At 33.1% G+C, this 22,815-nt stretch overlaps 1 pseudogene across 1 annotated transcript in view; it reads left to right on the top strand.

The window, feature by feature from the left end:
* LOC149792387 (chitin synthase chs-2-like) overlaps nucleotides 1–22,815 on the top strand; it is a 91,118-nt pseudogene that overhangs the window by 40,284 nt on the left and 28,019 nt on the right. Inside the window, exons 17-28 of the transcript XR_016423316.1 lie at nucleotides 2,017–2,137; nucleotides 8,545–8,643; nucleotides 10,397–10,560; nucleotides 12,195–12,378; nucleotides 13,164–13,292; nucleotides 13,786–14,765; nucleotides 15,168–15,299; nucleotides 15,407–15,562; nucleotides 18,346–18,425; nucleotides 19,123–19,225; nucleotides 20,223–20,376; nucleotides 21,632–21,805. The product of XR_016423316.1 is annotated as a chitin synthase chs-2-like (transcript). The remainder of the gene's footprint in view (nucleotides 1–2,016; nucleotides 2,138–8,544; nucleotides 8,644–10,396; nucleotides 10,561–12,194; nucleotides 12,379–13,163; nucleotides 13,293–13,785; nucleotides 14,766–15,167; nucleotides 15,300–15,406; nucleotides 15,563–18,345; nucleotides 18,426–19,122; nucleotides 19,226–20,222; nucleotides 20,377–21,631; nucleotides 21,806–22,815) is intronic.

A 22,815-nucleotide genomic window follows, 5' to 3' on the forward strand; every position in this document is an offset into this window, starting at 1 on the left:
ATTTTACACTGACAAAATCATGCAGTATTTTACGATATTGAACTCGCGTTCAATTCATATTAAAACCACATGAATAAAGGAACTACTAATGTAAGCAAATAATGGACGCAGATGCCAGCACTTTTGATTTATTTTATTTGTCTGTGGATGAAGTAAACCAACTGAATTAACTAAAGCAGATGTTTCTTGGACTGCCACTTACGAGCTGCACTGCCACATTCTGCGTTAACCATTTTGATACAATGTTTCAGATTTAGGCTAGCTATAGACGCCCGACAGGGTCCTTACAAATAACATGCAAGTGAAAAGGCATAAACTGTTTTCTTTAGCTGGTAATAAGAATGCAAATTTATACTTACAGCTTTACATCCTGAATTTCCTCAAAATGTACTTTCTTAGTTCTGTAAATCCGAACTACATGAGCCATGTCATAGGTTCTCAAGCTTGATTCCACATTTCGAAATTGTACTGTTATTTGGACTATATGCCAAGTGCAATTACATCCTCCTTACTGCACTCAAAAATGAAATAAAGGTTATATTCCATAGAGTTTGTTTGATAATTGTAATTGAAAGACTTCATATTTTTCCCACATTATGATTTAAAACATTCAGTGACAGAACAGAAACACACTTGCAGATGTCAACACGCTGTTGAAATCCGATGTACTTCATGTAGAATTGGCACACATAAATGCAGTCCATAATCACAAAATTTCGTAGAATCGACAAAAATACCAAAATCTATTCATTTCAGGTTAAATGGAAAGGTTGTTGCAATGCGCATTCATTCACATTATGACTCCACATTTCAATTTTAAGTAGACCAAAGCGACATTTTCTTTCGAAATTTATGTATAGTGCGCGACTAAGTTCAAATTATCTGGCTGGCATTATATGCACATTAATTATGTTGTTATTGTGTAATGATAAATCTGTGTTTGTGTATTTAGTTTGGAATATGGAATGCATTCAGTTAATATGTTTCTTGTAGTGTATTTTTATGTAATTAAGCCTTAGGTAGAATAACAAAATGAGCATATAATATAAAGGTTACTGCATTTGAATGGGAAAATATGAACTCATTTTGTCTGATGGATATACTTCACACCCAAGGTCGTGCAGTATTCCATCCGAAAAACTCGTTCATATTTTCCCATACAAATGCAGTAACCTATAAATACTGAACATTTTTCTTTCGGAGTTAACACTTTTCTGTATATCTTTCTTTACTTGGAATATCAAATAAATGTGATGCTTTGTAACATATATACTTTAGTGCAAAATATGAATTTCGACCGATGATAAGAAAGAAAATGCACCACTTGAAGATATGCAAATTTATGAATAGAGTCTCTATTGGTATTGTTCATTGTTCCAATATTAGTATCGTAGGTTCTCCATGCCATAATGGTTTAGACCTAATCGGATTAAAGTTGGATAAGGTAAATAATTCTCAAATTATAAAACTTAATTATTAGTAAGAAAAAGATAAAAGTAAAATGTACATACCAAGGTGAATTTTGGTGTATTTCCACATGTATAAAATGGAGTCCATTCTTTCCATTCGAAATACAAACCGGCACATGACGTTTTTATTCTCGTATAGTGCAAGAATGGATATTTCCCGTATGCGGTTGAAAGAATACAATCTTAATTAATACTATTTTGGAAGTGCCAAAAAAACCATCATCATTTTATTGTTGAAGAGTTTATAATATTATCAACTACGCTATTTAAGGATTATGCCTGTCTAAGCCTAATCAAATATTAACTCTCTAATGTTCGGATGAGTCAAAGTTCTTGCCATTTAAACCGTTTCCGTTTGTCTTTCTATTGTTGTATAGCTATATTACTTTGTACACCATTGGTAAAAATTAATTATATTTGCAGTTATATTCAAATGTCTTGGTCTAACACTTTCAGCTAAATCTATTTGCAGCATAGTGAAGACTGCGTGGGCTTAAACGTGCATAGTAAATGTACCCCTCGTTAAAATGTGGAACTTCCTTTATAGGTACGGGGATATCTGGCCAACACAAAGTAAGAGTGGATGCGATAGTAGACGCGCTACAATGGATATTTTGGGCTGCATTATTACAGAATACCAACATGACTACAGACTTGGGAAAACAAAGGTTAACATACTATATATATATATATATATATATATATATATATATATATATATATATATATATATATATATATATATATATATATATATATATATATATGTGTGTGTGTGTGTGTGTGTGTGTGTGTGTGTTTGTGTGTCTGTGTCTGTATGTATGTGTGTCTTTGTGTGTGCATCATTACATAATTGTTGGGTGTAATGTATTTAAAGTCTCTGAAATAGTAAAGTTCTTCTGATCAATGATACCAGATCATAAAAATGTCATCTAGAAATTTTAACCAGACATCTGAATTTAAAAGGTATTTATTTAAAAACTCATTTTCTAACTTCCCCATAAATAGCAATGCATACGAAGGTGCCATAGGATAACGCATTGCTATGCCCACCGTTTGTATGCTATTTTTATCACCAAATGTTTTTTTTTTTTAAATGTTATTTTCAAGAACAGGTTTTATTAAATCACATACATTTTATTTCGATAGTGTATTTTCATTGATAACAAGATAGTATTTACATGCTCCGATACCATTGTTGTGTGGTATATTCGTGTGGTGTGAATCTACATCAAGTGTACCTACGAATGATCTTTCATTTAATTTCGGCTATGATTTCAGTTTGGTAATGAAATATGAAGTGTCTTTGACTTACGAAGGCAATGATTCCAATAATGGTTGTCAAATATGAGCAATATCTTTGATATATTATTAGTATAAACGTTGCATGAATACATTATAGACCTACATCTTTACCCTTTGAGGTGGTTTTTTCTTAAATATTTTATGTGATTAAGTAGAATACATAATTTAGGAAGATGTCCCATTCATCATATAAGGAGCAATTGTGTATATAAATGTAATTTAGAAATTAACTTTTTCCTCAATTTCTTCAAAGGGTTTATAGGAATGTTGTTTATTTCCCCTTCTACATCTGTAACAAAACCTTCTTTACTCATTATTACTATAGTACTAGACTTATCAGCTTTATTAATAAAAATACTTTCATCTTGCGATAAAGTAAGTATCGAATTTAGGACTCCTTTAGATATGTTTGTAAAATATTTTCTTTTAGGCCTGCTGTTCAAAATTTTTTGTTTAGTCGCTTCGATGCAAACATCAAGGTAAATATCACGTCCGCTAAAAGGCGTAAAGTACGAGTGTGTTATTAAAATAGGGCTTATTTTGTACGTCAAGATATTTTCAGTTGGAGAAGATGTACTTGATAGTGAATACAATTCTTTCAATTTTAATATTTTTAAACAATGCTCCGGCTAGTTTAGTTTTTGGACAGTATGATAATCCTTTATCTAAAATAATATAGATACTAGCAGTTAGAATCCGATTAAATAGATTAAATACCTTCTAATTTCCTTTTTTTGATTTGTTTTATTCATGTTGTTGGTTGTTTTTGCTTTTCTTTTTGTTTCTGGGTCTTTTTGTTTCATTTCTCGACTTTTCTCCATTTGATCTTGTTTTGTATCCATATGATTCACCTCTTGTTTCTTCGGTTTGTGATGTCTATATTAGACCATCCACGGTTTTCGTTAGGTTTTGTAGTTTTGCGGGATTTTTTTGCAATTTATTTCGCCCCATTTTTATGGCTTCTGCACAAGTTGCTTTCATAGTGTCTGGTTCTGTCACGTTGTTTGGTTGATTGTCCATAGAAATATTTTCTTTGGGTCCATTTTTTTAATGAGAGTTGGCTGATTGTTTGGTCTCGATTATGGAGATGAATGTTCAGTTTCATGATGGTTATTGTTCATTCCGTTTGAGATTCTTACTTCGCATATTATGTCTAATTCTGAGATTCACGAATTTACTATTCTCTATTGATTACTTGGGTTGCTGAACAGTTCTGTTTGGATTAGCCTTGGCAATTTTTGATGATGATATAATTCCTCTTATTGAAGAATTATTATTCTCTCTTTATAGATATGTAAATTTCTAATTTGTACTGAGAGTAGTTCATTCTTGGGATTCCTTTTTGTAAATAATTCATCAAAATTGATGATATTTCTTTTTACGTATGTTTTCAGTTGATCTCTACGTCGTTCTACTTCTTGGCATATCTCGATAATTCTTCTTTGATGTTGCTATTTAAATCTTTCACGAATTTATTAAGAAACTTTCTCCAAAAGTGAGTAAATGTATTCTTGAAATTTTTTGTGAATATTTAGTTTCAATCTCAATGCCTTCGGCACAAGCTGATCTTCCAGACAGTTTTTAAGGAATCATACATTTAAACAATTTCTCGTTTGTATGTTTTTTACTAGTTTTTTCCATCTTGAAGATCTTAATTTTTATGTTCGTTTCCTGTATAAGACGTCTTCACATATCAATAGAATCCATCAATAGAATCCATCAATAGAATCCATCAACAGAATCCATCAATAGAATCCATCAACAGAATCCATCAATAGAATCCATCAACCGAATCCATCAATAGAATCCATCAACAGAATCCAATAATAGAATCCATCAACAGAATCCACCAATAGAATCCATCAATAGAATCCATAAACAGAATCCATCAATAGAATCCATCAACAGAATCCATCAATAGAATCCATCAATAAAATCCATCAACAGAATCCATGAACAGAATCCATCAATAGAATCCATCAATAGAATCCATGAACAGAATCCATCAATAGAATCCATCAACAGAATCCATTAATAGAATCCATCAATAGAATCCATACAGAATCCATCAATAGAATCCATCAACAGAATCCACCAATAGAATCCATCAATAAAATCCATCAATAGAATCCATCAATAGAATCCATCAATAAAATCCATCAATAGAATCCATCAATAGAATCCATCAATATATTTCATCAACAGAATCCATCAATAGAATCCATCAATAAAATCCATCAATAGAATCCATCAATAGAATCCATCAATAAAATCCATCAATAGAATCCATCAACAGAATCCATCAATAGAATCCATCAACAGAATCCATCAATAGAATCCATCAATAAAATCCATCAATAGAATCCATCAACAGAATCCATCAACAGAATCCATCAATAGAATCCATCAATAGAATCCATCAACAGAATCCATCAATAGAATCCATCAATAGAATCCATCAGACGCACATGTGTGGAATAGAGAAATCCAACGACTGTGTCAGAATCTGTAGAAAGATGGATCCTAGGGGAAAATAGTCTGATCTCCTATGGTGGGATTTCGCTCTTCTGCACAAATGCATTCAGTGAGCAATAATACAGTATATTAAAAAAAGGCACCAGTCATAGATATGGATATAGCACTATAAACACAGAGTGTTTTATAAAACAGTTGTGTAATTAGATTGAGATGATAAGATTGGGTTCTGCAAAACAACATTATTGTACACAGGATAATTTTAGATAAATAGACTAAAATTTATTATTAAAATTTAAACTTATAGACATGTTGCAGATATAATGATATTATATGCGTAATGGTTTTATCTACAGTGTAACAGAGTTCTCTCATATGTGGTATTCTTCATATTCCTCTACAAGTATGATAGTGTTTTACGGTGTAAAGAATATCTTTATATTTCAGGTCATGGGGTGTATAACGCCCCTTGACTTCGAAATAGACTTTTGCTTATCATCGACTTAGTTGTATGACGTTGTTATATATATGTGACGATTTTCTGTTATCCAATATATCTGCTTTGTAACCTCATTCCCAATTTGACACCGAAAATTTGGTGCAAACCAAACATTTTCTGTCTAAATATGGAAATATTGCAATGTACATTTTGCACTTTTTATGCTTTATATATATATATATATATATATATATATATATATATATATATATATATATATATATATATATATATATATATATATATACAAGTAGGGCGCCATTTTAATTATAACCGTCGTTTTGTGGTTGGAAGAACTATCGTTTACTATGCATCAATCGGTGTTGAATAGAAAAACTCCACATTCGTATCTGATGCAAAATTCTGACCTTCGTATGTAATTTTGCCATCTTGAACGGATGTTTTTGACGGATATAACAGTTCTGACATTATGTACACCAAAAATGTAATTTCTACAAATATAACCATTCCAATTATAAGTGACGATTCAGGCTCGTCTTTTAGTGGACAATTCACATTATGTGAGACATAAGTAATCCACACAATCATGTAAAGTATATAATTCCCAAACGGTCTCAATTTATTTTCTTATATTTTGACCTCATGTATAATAAGCATGTAATTCGCATAAAATACGCTAAAGAAAGAATTTAAATATGTCAGCAATTATTAGGACAAACACTGTGTAAAACAATTGCTCAGTTGGGTATTCAGATACATGTAAAAAAAATGATGTCATGTTTAATTGTTTCATCATGCAATTCTAAACGCAAAATTTATATGTGGTAAGTTCTCTAAGTTTTACAGTATTTGGTGAGAAATTTCATTTTGCATCTCCATGAAATGACTAACTACATGAAATTATTTGTTTACTTTATTACTTATATGTATTTTACAATACTAAACAATCTAGTATTTTAACCGCAAATACAATTTTGTTTTATATTTCCTTGAAATTATTTTCATTGCGATTGCCTCATTATGCAAAACATACACAATTAAAGATATCATATCGTAAGCCTTGTTCTAAAATTCTCATTTGACTGCCACCCTACAAAGTAGATTATTTTAAGGTAGTTACAGGAAGATAGAACCTGTTTTGAAGAACAAAAGCTTTACTTCATTCGGAGTGCCAGTACATACATCTGTGAACGATAGAAGCCGAGTGGTAGAGTATCTAGTCAAAACTACAAAAAAATTACGTGACTCACATGAGTATCGATAATACGTATAAATAATTAAAAAGACCGACATCTTACTAAGGCACATAAAGTCCATATAGTAGATATAGCAAAATGTTGCGCTCAAAGTTAAACATTGAACACAAGAAAATGATATCGTTCATAAATGGAGCCGATCAAAGGTAGGAGATTCAAGAAATAAACCCAAATTATCCCGTCTATAAACAGATAGGATCATAGTATGGAACTATCACCAAAAATCTACCTATCAACTAGAATGATTGACATGTGGATTTATCAACACGATATGATCATTGTATGAAATTTATAAACATGTATGATTCTTACATGGCTCATCAACATGTATGACGGAAGTAGGTCTGATTTTCACAAATATTGTGATACTGAATTACGTTTTTTGCACATACTGAATTAAATTTTCGCACATGTAGTGAAATTGAATTAATCTGATTCAAAAATTTAGCTATGATATTATTTATCTTACGGTGTCCAGTCGACGATCACGAGACTTTATGGTTCCATAGCTCCACCCAATGTCGAAAGAACGGCGTAGTCCGCTCAACCCAAACTGCCGAAGGATCCATCGGTAGCCTTCTTATCAATAGACCCGCTGGTCCCGAACTTTTTGCCCCTCCCACATTTTTAAGTACGAATACATTAATATACATTATGCATGCGCACTTATGAATCTTATGAATTGACTTCGGTACGCATTAAATGCTTTCATAAGAACAACTGTAACAGAATGTCGTTATAAAAATAACGTTCGTACTTGAATCTCTCTGTCGCAAGAATAACCGCACTTGATTATAAGAGCACTGCGCATCGTTCAATAGATGCAGATTATAATCGAATTCAGTTTGCCTGCTTAGTTATAAAAATGGCTAACTTAAAACATACTATCGTCTACTGATAGTATGACATTATTGCAAGTTAGGTCTGATTTCTGTAAAATGTAGAATAAATTCCGAAACATCCAATATATGAAACAGTTCTAATGCATATAGCGGATAGCAAACTAGAATACGTCTTCATTTTCACATACTTCTACAGTTGAAAATTGCTTCCGTAAGTTGAATAACTTTCTGGCAAAAGCAGTCTGTCTTGTGACTATAAAGAGGGTATGTGTTATATTTACTCAGGGTGTAATTAAATTCACAGTCACAAAACTCTGTGTAATCCGGTTTCTCACCAACAACACTTTCTTAGTGTGGCAGTGGGTGAACCTAATTTTGTTTTAAATAGCAAGCTGAAAAGATACATCCCCTGGTAGCGCTGAACTCGGCAATGATACGTGTTTGTTCATTTATTATACAAAGGTATTTTCGGACACACGTTTTCATGCCAAGCTCCATTACTCCTAAATATTTGATGTTAAGATTTGACTGCTATTCACACAGTTCAATAAGAATAAGAATTACCATCAGAAGCATTAAATTTTGTCCTATGAACAATTGAGAGTCGGTTGTATTAGTTTATATCACATGCAACATTTATCTGTTTTGAATATGAGGAAGGATATTTTGATTCGATGCATAAAGGTATCAATTGTCACATGCAAATTTAAGCTCTTCAGGTCTTGTATATTACTCAGGTGTTTATGAAGGAAAGGCTGGTGACATGGATGGAAAAAGAACTACTTGCTCACGAAACAGATAAACTCAACGAGACTCCACAGGAGCCCATTTCACCGGTAAGAACAACAAGAAATAAAAAATAATTGTTTAGTTATTTATTGGTCTTTCAAAATTACATTAATTATTAAACCTGTATATTAATTTGGAAAATCATGCTGGTACCTTCGTTATTTTAAGTAAGCATTTTGCTATCCCCTTTTCAAACATCTCCTGGACTTCCGTCTAAGCTTGCAGAGGACACAGATATACCTATTTTGAAGACTGGATTGCAATTATAATCATTTCAACTATAAATATCAGTTGAATCTATACAAATATGTTAATATGCTAAGCGTCAAAATGTTAAAGTAATGGTTTACTATTTAAATGGTCATTAAAAATACTGCATTTTGATATGGCATTTGCGGCCAAAGTCCCAAGTGAATTATATATATATATATATATATATATATATATATATATATATATATATATATATATATATATATATATATATATATATATATATATATATATATATATATATATGACCTTCTCATGTTGATGAATTTATCCTTCCTTGCTTAATTGTATGATTATATCTTGTAAGATCTAAAGGAAAGAAAGGTAACAGGAGATAAAAGTCCGCTTAATTCAATCGATGGGCACTGATGAACACTAATACTACGGTCCAAAATCTATAATGGAACCTTACTTTTAACATACAGAACGTTGTTAATATCCCAGTTTGTAATGACACCCATCAAAATCAAATGACCACTTCTCAAAGTACACAAGATGTATTTGAGCATTAATGTTTAATGCCACATTACCAAACAGTGATTATATACTACGATTAGATGAATGGAGAAGGACTGGCAATTTCCAACTCTACTTTGGACTATTTGTTTTCATGAGATCTAGAAGGTTTAACAGGACGAAAACGTTTAAAACTGTTTATAAAACTTGAGTGTTCGTTCTTGATTCCTATTACATCACCAGGTAATGTCTTTTTTACTCATGATCCATACCTGAGTGAAATATCAATGTCTCAGTTGAGGTGGTGGAGAGATAAGCTGCATGTATTAAATTATATTGGCGTGTAATTAACCCTTCATTATTGAACGTACATTTATGAACATGACACTAGTAGTTCAATCAATAGATTGAACCCCAAAATATATTTATACATACATACATACATACATACATACATACATACATACATACATGTGTGTGTAATCACTCCAGCACCAAATAAACACATGGCTTGCATATTCGGTACTGATTTGTCATCTCATTTATTCTCATTAGATCATTGTCAATTTAATCGTACACATTGGTTTCAGGATCAAAGTGTTTGTTTTGTTTTTGTATGTTTGTTCCACTGTCAAATAACTTGATAAGTTAGCAAACTTTACAATATATAACATAAGTATTGAAATACCTTTAAAAGTAATAACGATGATTCACAGTTCTTAGCTAAAGATTGATAATGTTTAAGGCAAGGTGACAAGGCCACTTTGTTTAGACGATAGGCATCGAAGAAAATAAAAAATGACATGAAGAAAGATCTTGGTTGACTCGGGATACATAGGTGTCAAACAACTTACCGAATTCACGTCGGAGATGATATATTGAAGTGCTCAACCTAACCTAAATGTTATGAATGCATACTTTAATTGTCTTGGACATTTTAGTATGTGGCATTCCTCTTTTGCAGGCTTTATTGTGTTGTCTCTGTTTATCTTCTATAATTGTTAGCTTTTTAATTTTTCAATTCACATCTTCCTTATTCATTAAATATTTTGCCTATATTGTGTGCCTCAGGTGCTGGAACATCCACCAAGCTTGGCCAGCACCACTGAATCCGACACATCAGAGGGATCCGAACTACCTGACGCCCCAATGCACTCAGTTGAAAAAGAGAAGAACAGCGAACCCGAGGCTACGGAAAAGTCTGAGCGGAACTGTGAAACAAAGAAAGACAAACCGTAAATAGCCTTCGTTTCATTTGTCTGAATGATTATGTCATTCAAAGATCAGTCCGGAATCAAAGTTGTACATGTGCATTTGTATACACAACTATATTGTTTCATTACTAGCATGTATATGTACAAATGCATGCAATATCAAACTGCGTTGTAATTGGATATTTACAAATTCTGTGTATATCATGGTTCTCAATGCAATTAGATTCGTCGAATTTGCAAAGAAACAATTGTTTGGCAATAACTATAATCCTTAGGACACCAATATCATTGTCAATGTATAATGCTCACATCGTAGTTTAAATTCAATGTGTTACATAAACAAGATTTCAAAATTTAAACTTTGACAAATTTTAATAATCTTCCAGTATGTCAGTTTCAAGATTTTGTTTGTAGAGAACATAAAATGTCAAAGAAATAAATATGTGTTGTGCAGCAATTAAGTCAAATTATTAATGATACCGTCCACATATCATGCAAGCAATGTAATGCAAATGCCTTTGAGCACTTCACTCTGAGCATGCTCCTTTGACTACTTCACTTCGAGCACTCCACTTTGACTACTTCACTTCGAGCACTCCATTTTGACTACTTCACTTCGAGCACTCCACTTTGAGTAAGTTACTGTCATTTAACAGCTTGTCAGAAATTATTGTCATAATAAGTTTGTATATCAGTATACATATTTACCAATGCATGAAACAATTAGCACGCACTCCCTATCAGTCTAGATTTAGCGTCGTGCTAATAAAACAGAAACAAACTAGAGACTATTTTATGCCAGTCATGTTTTGAGGGTCATTAGGAAACTTCACTGTATATCTTGCGTGAACCCAAAAGCGCATATATTTGACACGAATTAGGGTAAATTTACTTATCTAAATTTTCTGCTTGAGAGAAAATCCAATCCGTGCATTGATATTTCAAAATGTATGAATTTCCTTAGCATTTTCCTTAACGTCATAATTCCAGAACCGGTATAGCTACACCTAATTACTAGCATAGCACGTGCTGCCAATTGAGGGTAATTTATTTTCAGATTTATCGCATGTGACTTGATGTTATAACATGTTTCTAATTAACGTAATTAAACAATCCTGAAGCTAAAAATCTTTAAATCAGTGTAACATATGCTGTAATATGTGACGGACATCAGACCTGAATTTGCGACAAGCTGCAAGTATGCCTTAATGACGTGATGTATCATACCTATGCGAGCGGTATGACTGGTTTTAGATCTGTATACATCTGCTCCTGTTTAGCTGACTAATATAAGGCGACAAGTTAATTTCGCTAAACAATTATAGGGCACAAACTGTCGCTCAACATGGAAAGAAAAGCCTTGCAATAGATATATATCCTGACAAACCTCTCCTGCTCCTTATCACAACAATATTCTAATACTTTTATTTTTAAAGATAATACAGTGAAATTAATGTACGGAGCCTTCTGTCGTTTTGGAAACTTAATGTTTGTGATATTTGTTTTAACATCACTCAACAATATTTTAATATGTGATGTCCAGTTTAATAAGTATTATTGTCGACGTTGTCAAAGGTGGTAAGCCAATTAATGTAACTTTCAGAGATCATTTGCTACACTAAGTAAAAACATGCTTGCTTTCTCAATTGCTGTAGGTTTTGGGACATTTTCCAAATAATCTCAAGAGAGAGAAAAGGCAGAGACGTCCATGATCAACGTAGTCTGAAGGCTTTAAAGGTCTTGACCTATATAGTCCTCTTCGGCATCGTCTTATTCTGTGCGGTGGCCCAGAAGATCAGTCTAATTACGTTGATGACTGACCAGAAAGATTCAGCCGAAGTAAGTAAAATGGAGAAGAAAAACACAACAGCCTTCGGTAAATCTAATTATGCGTACATTAACTTGGTGAAACAAAATTCGCAAATGACACTTAAATGCTTCCGACATTATATATTCATGAACAAGATCTTTTTGAGATAACAGTCAAAACGATCACAATAAAATTGTGACTAAACCTTGAAAAGTATATATTTTTTCCATAGAGAAGAAGCAGCGAAGCAATTCAGATGGGAAAAAAATAGTTGAAGCTTCATATCTTCAAGCAAATACCTTTCATCATTGTTGAAAAAGAAAAAACTTTAGTGTAACGCTTGCCTTTTCAGAGCCATAATACATTCCAAGCAATATTCCATGCAGCATACTTTTCAATTTACAATGGTCGTGACTTTAATCAGTTTCTATATTAATCTAGGCGAATATTAATCTGTCAATAAAAGTAACAACTTATAATGCCTCGTATAAATTAACAGAAGAAAGACTCTGATCTTCCCTGTGTACTCTTCGGACATTGTTCTCTGATACATGTATTAAAATTAACATAAAAAGGTCTTATTTCCATTCCTTTTCCACTAAGGGTGATTAGTCTAATTTCCATTCCTTTTCCACTAAGGGTGATCACTCTAATTTCCATTCCTTTTCCACTAAAGGTGATTACTCTAATTTCCATTCATTTTCCACTAAGGGTAATTATTCATCGGTTTTGAGTTCGTGTTGCTATATTGCGTAAAACTTACTACATATTCATACGTTGTTTTTGTAATCATTTTCGTTTCAATTGCCTTTAGATCGAGATAGCCCGAAACTGGCTGGCAGTGATAGCAATCTGTATTCCGTACGGTCTGACTTTCATATCAAGTATGTTCAAGTGCTTGTTCGGAAACATGCCCGCCGTTAGATGGACTACCCTCCAATTTGTGAGTTTTCGTTTACGTATTGTGATCATCACATACATGGTATTACCTTTGGCAATATAATACTTGCAGTTTGTGCGGGTTGTGCCGAGGAAAATAATTATAAGATGTGATGAATTGCATGAAACGGTTAAATAAGGAAACATCCGTAGATTCTAATGTAATAAAGAATCTTTTTAACATAAAAATGTATAAAAGTGGTTTGCATTTTCTTCTCAACAACAGGTAATGCCCTTTTATGTTTTCTTCAACGAAGCGGCTTTAACTGTTTAAATAAATATAAAATGCTTCCCATTTATTTGTATTATTCAAGGTTCATGTTTTTTTTCAAAGTTAACGTACTAGTAGTGAGCAAATATTTCATGATTGCGATATATCTAAGTATATAAGTAATGAATATTCAATTTTTTCCATCGATTAATCGTTTGAGAGAGTGTACTTGCTAACTTTGATACCTTATTGAATCACATTTCATTTTCTTACTTCTTTTTCGTAGTGTATGTTCATGGAGGGAGTGCATGCGGGAGGGATAGCACTGTTCGTCTTTCGAGTTCTGCCTAAATTAGATGTGGTAAGGGCAATGCTTCTACTCAACGCCGTAGGTATTGTCCCCAGTGTCCTTAGTCCCATGTGTTCTGCTGCCACCAAGCGAAAACAACAGACCGGACATCCTTGTGAAAACAGTTTAAACAGCACAGTTAGACTGGTCCTCGACATTTTGTCGTTTATAGCCCAAATTTCGGTTATTCCTGTCATAATACTCTTCGAATACTTTCCAGGTGACAATGCAAGAGAGGTCGAAGGGTATGAAACGAATACTGTTGAAGTAACCTTCACAATATTTATGGTGTCTTTTTCTATGTGGGAAAATTTTGTTGATGATCGGTTTTGCGGAGCACTCAGTTACAGGAGCGGACTGAGGAATTTCATAGTCAGTTTAAAGTTTGACCTCCAAGAAAGCAGACCAAAAATTTTCTTCTTTACAAGTTTCATCAAAATTGCAATTATCATTGGGGCAGTATATGGCATTCAGCTGCACAATGATCTCACGGAAGGAAAGGATTTCATGCAATATGTGTGGCTTGCATTTGACCAATTGCATAAGAAACCTATGGCTGTGAAATCATCTGCACTTATTCTCACCATAACCACATTTGTGGGCTACTATGCCTCGTGTACAGCTTGCAAGCTGAAACTTCAGATTTTCTCATTTTCAATTCCATTATTCCTTTCTACACCCGTTGCTCTCGTACTTGCTTACGTGGATTGTTTAAATCAATATTTTCTGGGAAGATTTTCATCTGAAAGCCGGGTCTGCGATCTGAACGAGAACGGTGGCTCGACTATTGTGAGCAGTTACTTCTGGGAGCGGTATTGGTGGCAGATACTTCTGGGAGCGGCATGGTGGTTGTCTATATACTGGATGGGGAGACATATATGGTTCCCAACTCAAGGGAGATTGGCCAAATTAGAAAGGTATATCATTTGTTAAGAGAAATATGATGATTTTTATTGGAATAATCAAGCTTATTTGCATCTGAAATAACTGTTCTTTGTGAGTGAATGCTAATACGTTTTCAGTACACAAATCAGGTATTCCTGACAGGGCTAATCTTTACCAGAGGAAGAAGAACAAGAAGACAGGAATGCAAATATTGCAAGGGTAAGATGATAAGGAAAAATAGGATGATGATTTTCTTTTGGATCAAGATGATGTTAGATATAATAATTATTTAATATTAATTAATTCATTAATACTTTTCATTTGAATGGAGTTATATACACAAAGCTATAATGCCTCTATTGCATTTAGCAATCATATTTTATGCTATAAACTGATTAGCACGTTTATATTCATTCAATTTTTCTCCTTTTCAGATTGTTTACAACTCCATTCTACTGCAGTGTATTTTTTGAGGAACAATTAGTTCTCAGTCGCAAGCGCCACAACAGAAGAGTCTTCCGAGACTTTAGTAGTGACGATAGCGCCAAAAAGAAATTCTGCTACAGGTATTTAATCCTTCTCTTGATCGTGTTAATCTGATATGATTTAAATACGTTGATTCAAATAAATGTTAAGGCATATTCTTTAACTACATTTCTTTTTGTATTGTAAGAATGAGTGAGTACGACTCAAACGAGAAAGGTAATGACGATGGTGGGACGTACGAACAGAGAGCGCAGGACAGGATCCCCCCTATGATCTACGCATGCGCAACCATGTGGCACGAGACAAGACACGAGATGGTTCAACTATTGAAATCGCTGTTCAGGTTGGCGGTATATTTTATTTAGAAAATATTTTCATCAGATGCAAATATAAGTAATAAAAGATGGATTAATCCGTATGAGGAAATGCTACAATCTTTCATCGAATGATTTAACAAGTCATGTTGCTGATCTGTATGAAGTGATAATACAGACAAATATCATATTTTGAAAATTATACGTAACACGTTGCATATATTGAAAGAAAATAAACTCTTATATTTGGTTCCTAAAGAAAACCAAGGCCTTCATTCCATTACATTAGAGAGTTACTTTTTTACAATCAATCGCATCTTGACTAGTTTACTGTAATTTGGGTAACGCAACTTCTACAAATCAGAAAAATTTACAGACCACAGGAAAGGTCATGTAAGCTAATTCTTGACCACAAAGCAGACCGTACCAACTGCACCGCTGAAGTGCAAAGTATTCCCAATATGTGAAAGAATATTTTTGAGAAAGACCAAACTAATGTACAAGGCTTTTATTAAATCTGCACCCATTTACCTAAACAAAATTTTCCAGGAAACAGAATATACTGATACCACAAATCTATGATCATTAAAAGGGCAAACTTTCAAAGTACCCAAGCTAAATTAGGGCTATTCAAAAATAGCTTTCAATTTTCAGGTGTGCTTGTTTGGAATAACGTTCCACGTACTATTTCCTCAGCTCACAGCATCTCTTTCTTCCATAAGAAGTGTATTCGATGCATTAAATAATAAAAAATGATGTATTTGTTAAAGTGCAATTACACAAAAAACCTCCTCTGCTTGATTTTTATTTCTGAAGCAATGTAGCATTTATATGAATAGTTTTTTGTATATACTGTGTATTTGTGTGTGTGTATGCATGTGTGTGTATGTATGTGTGTGTGTATGTGTGCGTGTGTGTGTGTGTGTGTGTGTGTGTGTGAACATGTGTACATAAAAGAGGGCCTCAAGTTAGATTAGTTTCTCATTTGTAACTAATTGAGTCACCCTTTAAAAATGAAATCTTTATTATTATTTTTTTAATTATTATTATTATTATTATTATTATTATAAACGTTGCATATAAACGTATAAAATACGTATCCTTATAGGATACTAAAAGAAACATCAGTGGCACGTGCTATTTTTCAGATTTTTTAGTACGCGAATACGTCTTTTTAAATGAAACTAATATCCGTTTCCATGCGACCTTATCCTACCCATGAGATAGATAGTGTAGTGGACCATTTTTTTTTTCATTTTCTGATTCCCCTTTTAAATCTGTTTTCCTTTAAACATAGTTTGGAACAATGGTCACAGCTGTGGAAAAAATGCCACGAACAATTACACTTTGCGGGAATGCATTTGTAACTAGCATTCAGAACTTTTCGCTAAATGAATTTTATTTTCCCAAGATTGGATAATCTCCTTATTCGCTACAACTGGATGAATTTTTCTCTTGTGTTTAATTTAGTTTGGAATTTTCATTTAAAGGCGTGACGGTTCAAGTTGTGATTTGTTTACTGGCAAGCCGTACCTAACTTATATAATGCAATATTTGTAGGACTATGTAATAAACACACCAAACTGTACGTCCCATGGTACCATGGACGACATGATCAACTCATGTCCTCATCACCTTAGGGAAAATATTTTGGTCTGTTCCATGTTTAGTCATGACATACAAGGGAGATCTGAAAGTTTTGAATAAAGTGTTACAACTATTTTGCTTCTTGAACCTGTCAATAAATGCAGATCTACAGACAAAATATAGTTATGTAAAATGAAATGCAGCTACACATACATCACACCAGATACCAGCCACTATGTGCTTGTAACGTAACGTAGGTAAATAACAAGACATACAAATGTCCGAAAAAGAGAAACATTTCTTCTATTGAGCAAAGAGCATACTGCTAAATCCGGGCCCTCAAATGGTTATCTCTGACTGATAGCACGGCCGGCTTGCACAAAGGTTGCGATTGGAAATCTCTGTCATATCAATCAATATTGAGGTGGTTTCATTGTTTTAAGATTCAAATCCATGAAAGATGACCGACATCCTCGAGACCAGTGTCTGCAAGTGGTGAGCGGGAAATGGCTGGTTTGAAAGGAGTCACTAATTAGGATGATCGATACACAGTTGCAGATATTTTTATTGTGACGGGTATTAATTTGTCAGCAGTGCCTAATATATTCTAGTGTCATTTGAAACTCAAAAATGTTTGGCCAAGATGGGTCCCTGATTTGTTGACGGCTGATCAAAAAGTAACTCGCGTTGAACTTGCCGGACAGATAATCTCCAAATAAAAAAAGAGAGGCCAGATATTTAAATTGGATTGTCACGGGCCAATAATAGTCGATTTATTCTCTATAAAATTAACTTCTTACACTCTTTGGTTAGGTGAAAATATTTGCAACGGGATTTTGTTGATGTCAAAAGTTGACATCGCATTCCATAAGACAAATATATTGTACCCTATATTGCTACATTATGTCTGCATATCAACGGTTGTATCATAGAATTGTACCCTATATAGCTACATTATGTCTGCATATCAATGATTGTAACATAAAATTGTACCCTATATAGCTACATTATGCCTGCATATCAATGATTGTATCATAGAATTGTACCCTATATAGTTACATTATGTCTGCATATCAACGATTGTATCATAGAATTGTACCCTGTATAGCTACATTATGCCTGCATATCAAAAAGCAAAATATTGAGCCTACATATTTGTTCACCGGTCTGTTATGGCTTTTAATGTTTAAATGCAAAAGTATATTGGTCACGTACAAATTTTCAGACTGGACATGGAACAGTTCTTAAGGAGAAACGCTGAAGTACTCTCCGGAAAGTTCGATAGCGACTATTATGATTACGAAGGTAATAAAGTTAATATTGCCTGTTTCTAACTCTAGGGTGGGACTGGCAACTCTCCAGGGCAATAATATATATATGCTCCGAGTAACATAGTTAGAAAACTAACAAAACCACAAGCTGAACTTCTGAATATGACTATCAAAAAGCGTGAAAGCAATTGGTTTTACTAGTTTCTGACAGACGTAGTAGTGACAGAAATAACGGACTAGGGATGTTTAGCTGTTTAGATGTTTAGCTTTGAATCATTTATTGACTCAGGGGAAAAGAAAATAAGTGGCCTCCATCTTATTTAAAAGTTTATGAGCTTGAGCGGAATGATCCACATTATGATAAAGTGTTGCCGGCCACATGGCCACATGTAGGATATATTTTTACTTTATTTAAAGTACCCATGAATGAACGATAATATTAGCATTTACGGATACAATATACCGAGGCTTAGGTAATTTAGAGATAATCAAAATAATACAACGCTTTAAGAGTTACAAAAACACCGTTTAAAACTACGATATCAAAAGCTGCATCTCATTTAGATGCCATACCATAATATTTAGACCTACCCCCCGCTTATTTCCGGCATAACAAAACCAATGTTAAAATAGTGTGTCAAGACCGATAAAAATGGAAACATTATTAGAATTAAAAAAAAAACTAAATTATCTTTTTTTTCGTTTTATCACATACCTTTTACTTATTACAGCGCATATTTTTTTTGATGATGCCATGGAACTGAATGATGATGAGGAGTTTGTCCCAAATAAATTTGTGAAAATGTTCGTGGAATTAGTAGAGGAAGCAGCCAGGTAAATTTCATTTTTTCACTGTTTTTAACTAAATTAAAACGTGTCTTTTAAGCATTGCCCAGAACAGACTTTATGACTATTTAAGTCTTGCGTGATACAGCCAGCAAGCTTTCCGCAGTCCTACAGCTTAAAGTTCAGACGACAAAAAGCAATATTCAACAAAAAAATATATCTACCTGGCATAAATATCCTTGTACTATAACATAAAATCATTTGAACAAAAGCCGCATTAAGTGTATTCTTAACACTTTCACAACTCCCATAATGATTACAATATATTTCATTTGAAGAAATACGGGAAATTCCATTCAAAACTCGAGATTCTCTTATTAGAAGACCCGTGACAAATAACTGTTTGGACATGAAACTTTTGTAATAGAAATGATTAAAGGCTTTTTTGTTGTTGAGATTTTGACATTTGACATTTTACCTTATAATAAAGAGCATTGTTTTCTAGACTAAGAAGTTTATAATTCGATAAAATGATGACACGATTTTATGCAAAAAACCTACACGTGCATCTCTAATCTCTTTAAAACATGCAAAACACATCATCACTTTCCAGGTCATTGTCACTTTAGCACATTAATAACTACAGGCACATCAGCACATACAATATTGAAATTCATCCGGATAATGATTGGAATTCATTTGAAACTCTATACATTTTGACTTGGGACAGAACTGTTATGACTGTTTGGGATTTAATTCACATGATGTAAGTTCTTTTTAAATTTTTCCTTTGTATTATAGTCAAATACATTATTTGTTGAATTTTACAAAGCTTAATCGTTTTTTGCTCTCTTTTTTACTTAGTTAAAAGACATTAAGAATATATATATATATATATATATATATATATATATATATATATATATATATATATATATATATATATATATATATATATATATATTATATATATATTATATATATATATATATATATATATCCTAGCCCACAAACGTATACCTTGTCTTGCATTGTTTGTTTCCAGCTCTGTTCATGAACAGCATATAGATATTGTAGATCCATACAGAGTTCCAACACCCTATGGGGGCCAATTAATCTGGCAGATGCCTGGTGGAAACCTTCTATTCCTCCATATGAAAGACAAGAATAAAATTCGTCATGGGAAAAGATGGTCTCAGGTTTGTATTGACGACAAAATAAATACATCATATTTGAAATAGCTTTGACACAGGGAACAGGTTTCAGTTTAGAAAGTATATCGTCTCCAGAAAATCAGTTAGATTATGTCCTTGGTCGGTACTCAATTACTTGAAGATCTATAGTCTTCACTACAACTATTACTATAATGCATTCTTCATAAGGTCATGCATATACATATACATATAAATATACATAGATATCTCAAGAAAAGTTCATATTTAATATCGCACAGCAAGTATGACATAGGTATCTCAGTGGCAAGGTAATTATTAATTTATTAATATAATGCATCATATAGTATTATTATTATTATTATTATTATTATTATTATTCTGTATTATATATATATATATATATATATATATATATATATATATATATATATATATATATATATATATATATATATATATATATATACGCACATAGTTTAAAAAATAAAATATAATGATACAATTGTTAAATGCACAGTATATATAAAAAAGAAATTAATATACGTGTCTATGAAAAATATTATATATATATGTCTGACTCGAAAATAACATAAGACGGATGGTAGTGATTTGAGTTGTATCTCAATACAAAGTTTATTTTGATTTTACCATATTAAAAATGTACATGAGAAGCACGTAGACAAAAAAAAACATGACCTTTTTATAGTACATCGACACTGGCACATGAGAATCGTGTAGACATGAACAATGCTATTTGTTTTAGCACATTGACAGTGCCACACGAGACGCCCGTGGACTCGAACATTAAATTTGTTCTGGCACATTGACAGTGACAAATAAGAATCACGTAGACACATGCATTACTATCGACGTGCATTGACACTGACATATGGTGAGACATGTAGACATGAACACTGATGTTTGTATTAAGCACATCATTATTACCAGATGAGACGCACGTGGACTCGAACATTACTATTTTTAGCGCATTGAGACTGGCACATTTGAGAAATGTGGACATGAACACTGCATCTGTTTTAGCACACTGACAATGAAGGGTGAGAAATGTGCAGACATTAACGTTATCATTGCTTTAGCACATTGACAGCGAAAATGAGAAACTAACAGAGAACTACCGTTTATTCCACACATTAACATAACATATAAGAAGCCCGTAGACATCAGTAATGTTACTTAATTTAGCACGCTGACAGCTACACATGACCACGTAGATATGACTCATTTTTTACTCTGCATAATTATTGCCTTCATTCCTTAGGTAATGTATATGTATTACCTGCTGGGATTTAGACTCGTCCGCCAATGCGAGGAATTTGTTGTTGATGACATAGAATCGGGGAAAATCAATGATTTGTTTTCATGGGAAACGGAACCTGAGAACTGTGGCAAGAGTCAAGTGTTCCAGGCGCTTAGCGAAGAAGTTGTATGCAGGGTAAAATTTATTGTCTTTAGTTTCGTTTGCTTGTTCTGATTTTTTTTTTATTGGACCCTGCTATACTGAGTATTATTATAGTATGTTCATTGGTTTTAATTTACACATTGTCAGCTAATTCTGAATAAGATGAGTAGCACTGTTCGTAACGATATCCTTTGTCAAGGCTTTTGCTTTCTCATTTGAATTTGGTAACTTGTCTAACTACGCGAATTGAACTGTTTATTTCTTTGTTTTGTTTGTTGTTTTCACTTTTTCTGGTTTTGTTTTGATTAGTGAAGTATGTGTTAGCGATGGATCAAACAAAAGTCTGTACTTTGTGCATTTAGTTGAAATTAGAGAATGTAAACTGGTCAAACCTTCTAGTCACGTTTTATATTTAAAAGGAGGGGATCGAAGTAAGTACTGCCAAAAGGTACAATTAATATATTCATTATTATCTTCTTTTCTCCGCATATGAATGTAATACAAATAGTCAATTGATATCCTTAATTTGCATAAAACCAATCAGAAAACGGATAACAGCTTTCTCGCATCATAGCATAAATTGGATCCTTATTTGTAAAATGATCACATTTTATGGTAATTTAGCACTTTTTAAGGTTCATTCTTTCCCTGTGATTTGTTTTTATTATTGATTTCATGAGTCATATCCCCTATGGTTCTGTGCCCCAAGTGGCTGAGTGGCCTAAAGCGCTCACCGTTACGGATCACTGCCATCCTCTGCGTGAGTTCGAGTCTCAGGCTCAGCTAACGTTGATACGTGAGAAAGCCTGCCAGTAGATCATCGTGGGTTGGTGGTTCTTCCCGGGATTTTCCAAGGTTCTTCTTCCACCAATTATACTGGCCGCCATGTATAGCCTATCTTGTGCTGCAAAATAGCGTTAAACCCTACAACAACAACAACAACAACAACATCCCTACAGTTCTGAATTGATGTTTTACTACCAAAGAATATGTACCATTGGGCAAAACAATTGTATTCTTAAATGTACCATTGCCAGTGACGT

The sequence above is a fragment of the Sinohyriopsis cumingii genome, chromosome 9 (assembly GCF_028554795.1).
Source record: "Sinohyriopsis cumingii isolate HCF-2022 chromosome 9, ASM2855479v2, whole genome shotgun sequence".
In the NCBI taxonomy this organism is placed as follows: domain Eukaryota; kingdom Metazoa; phylum Mollusca; class Bivalvia; order Unionida; family Unionidae; genus Sinohyriopsis; species Sinohyriopsis cumingii.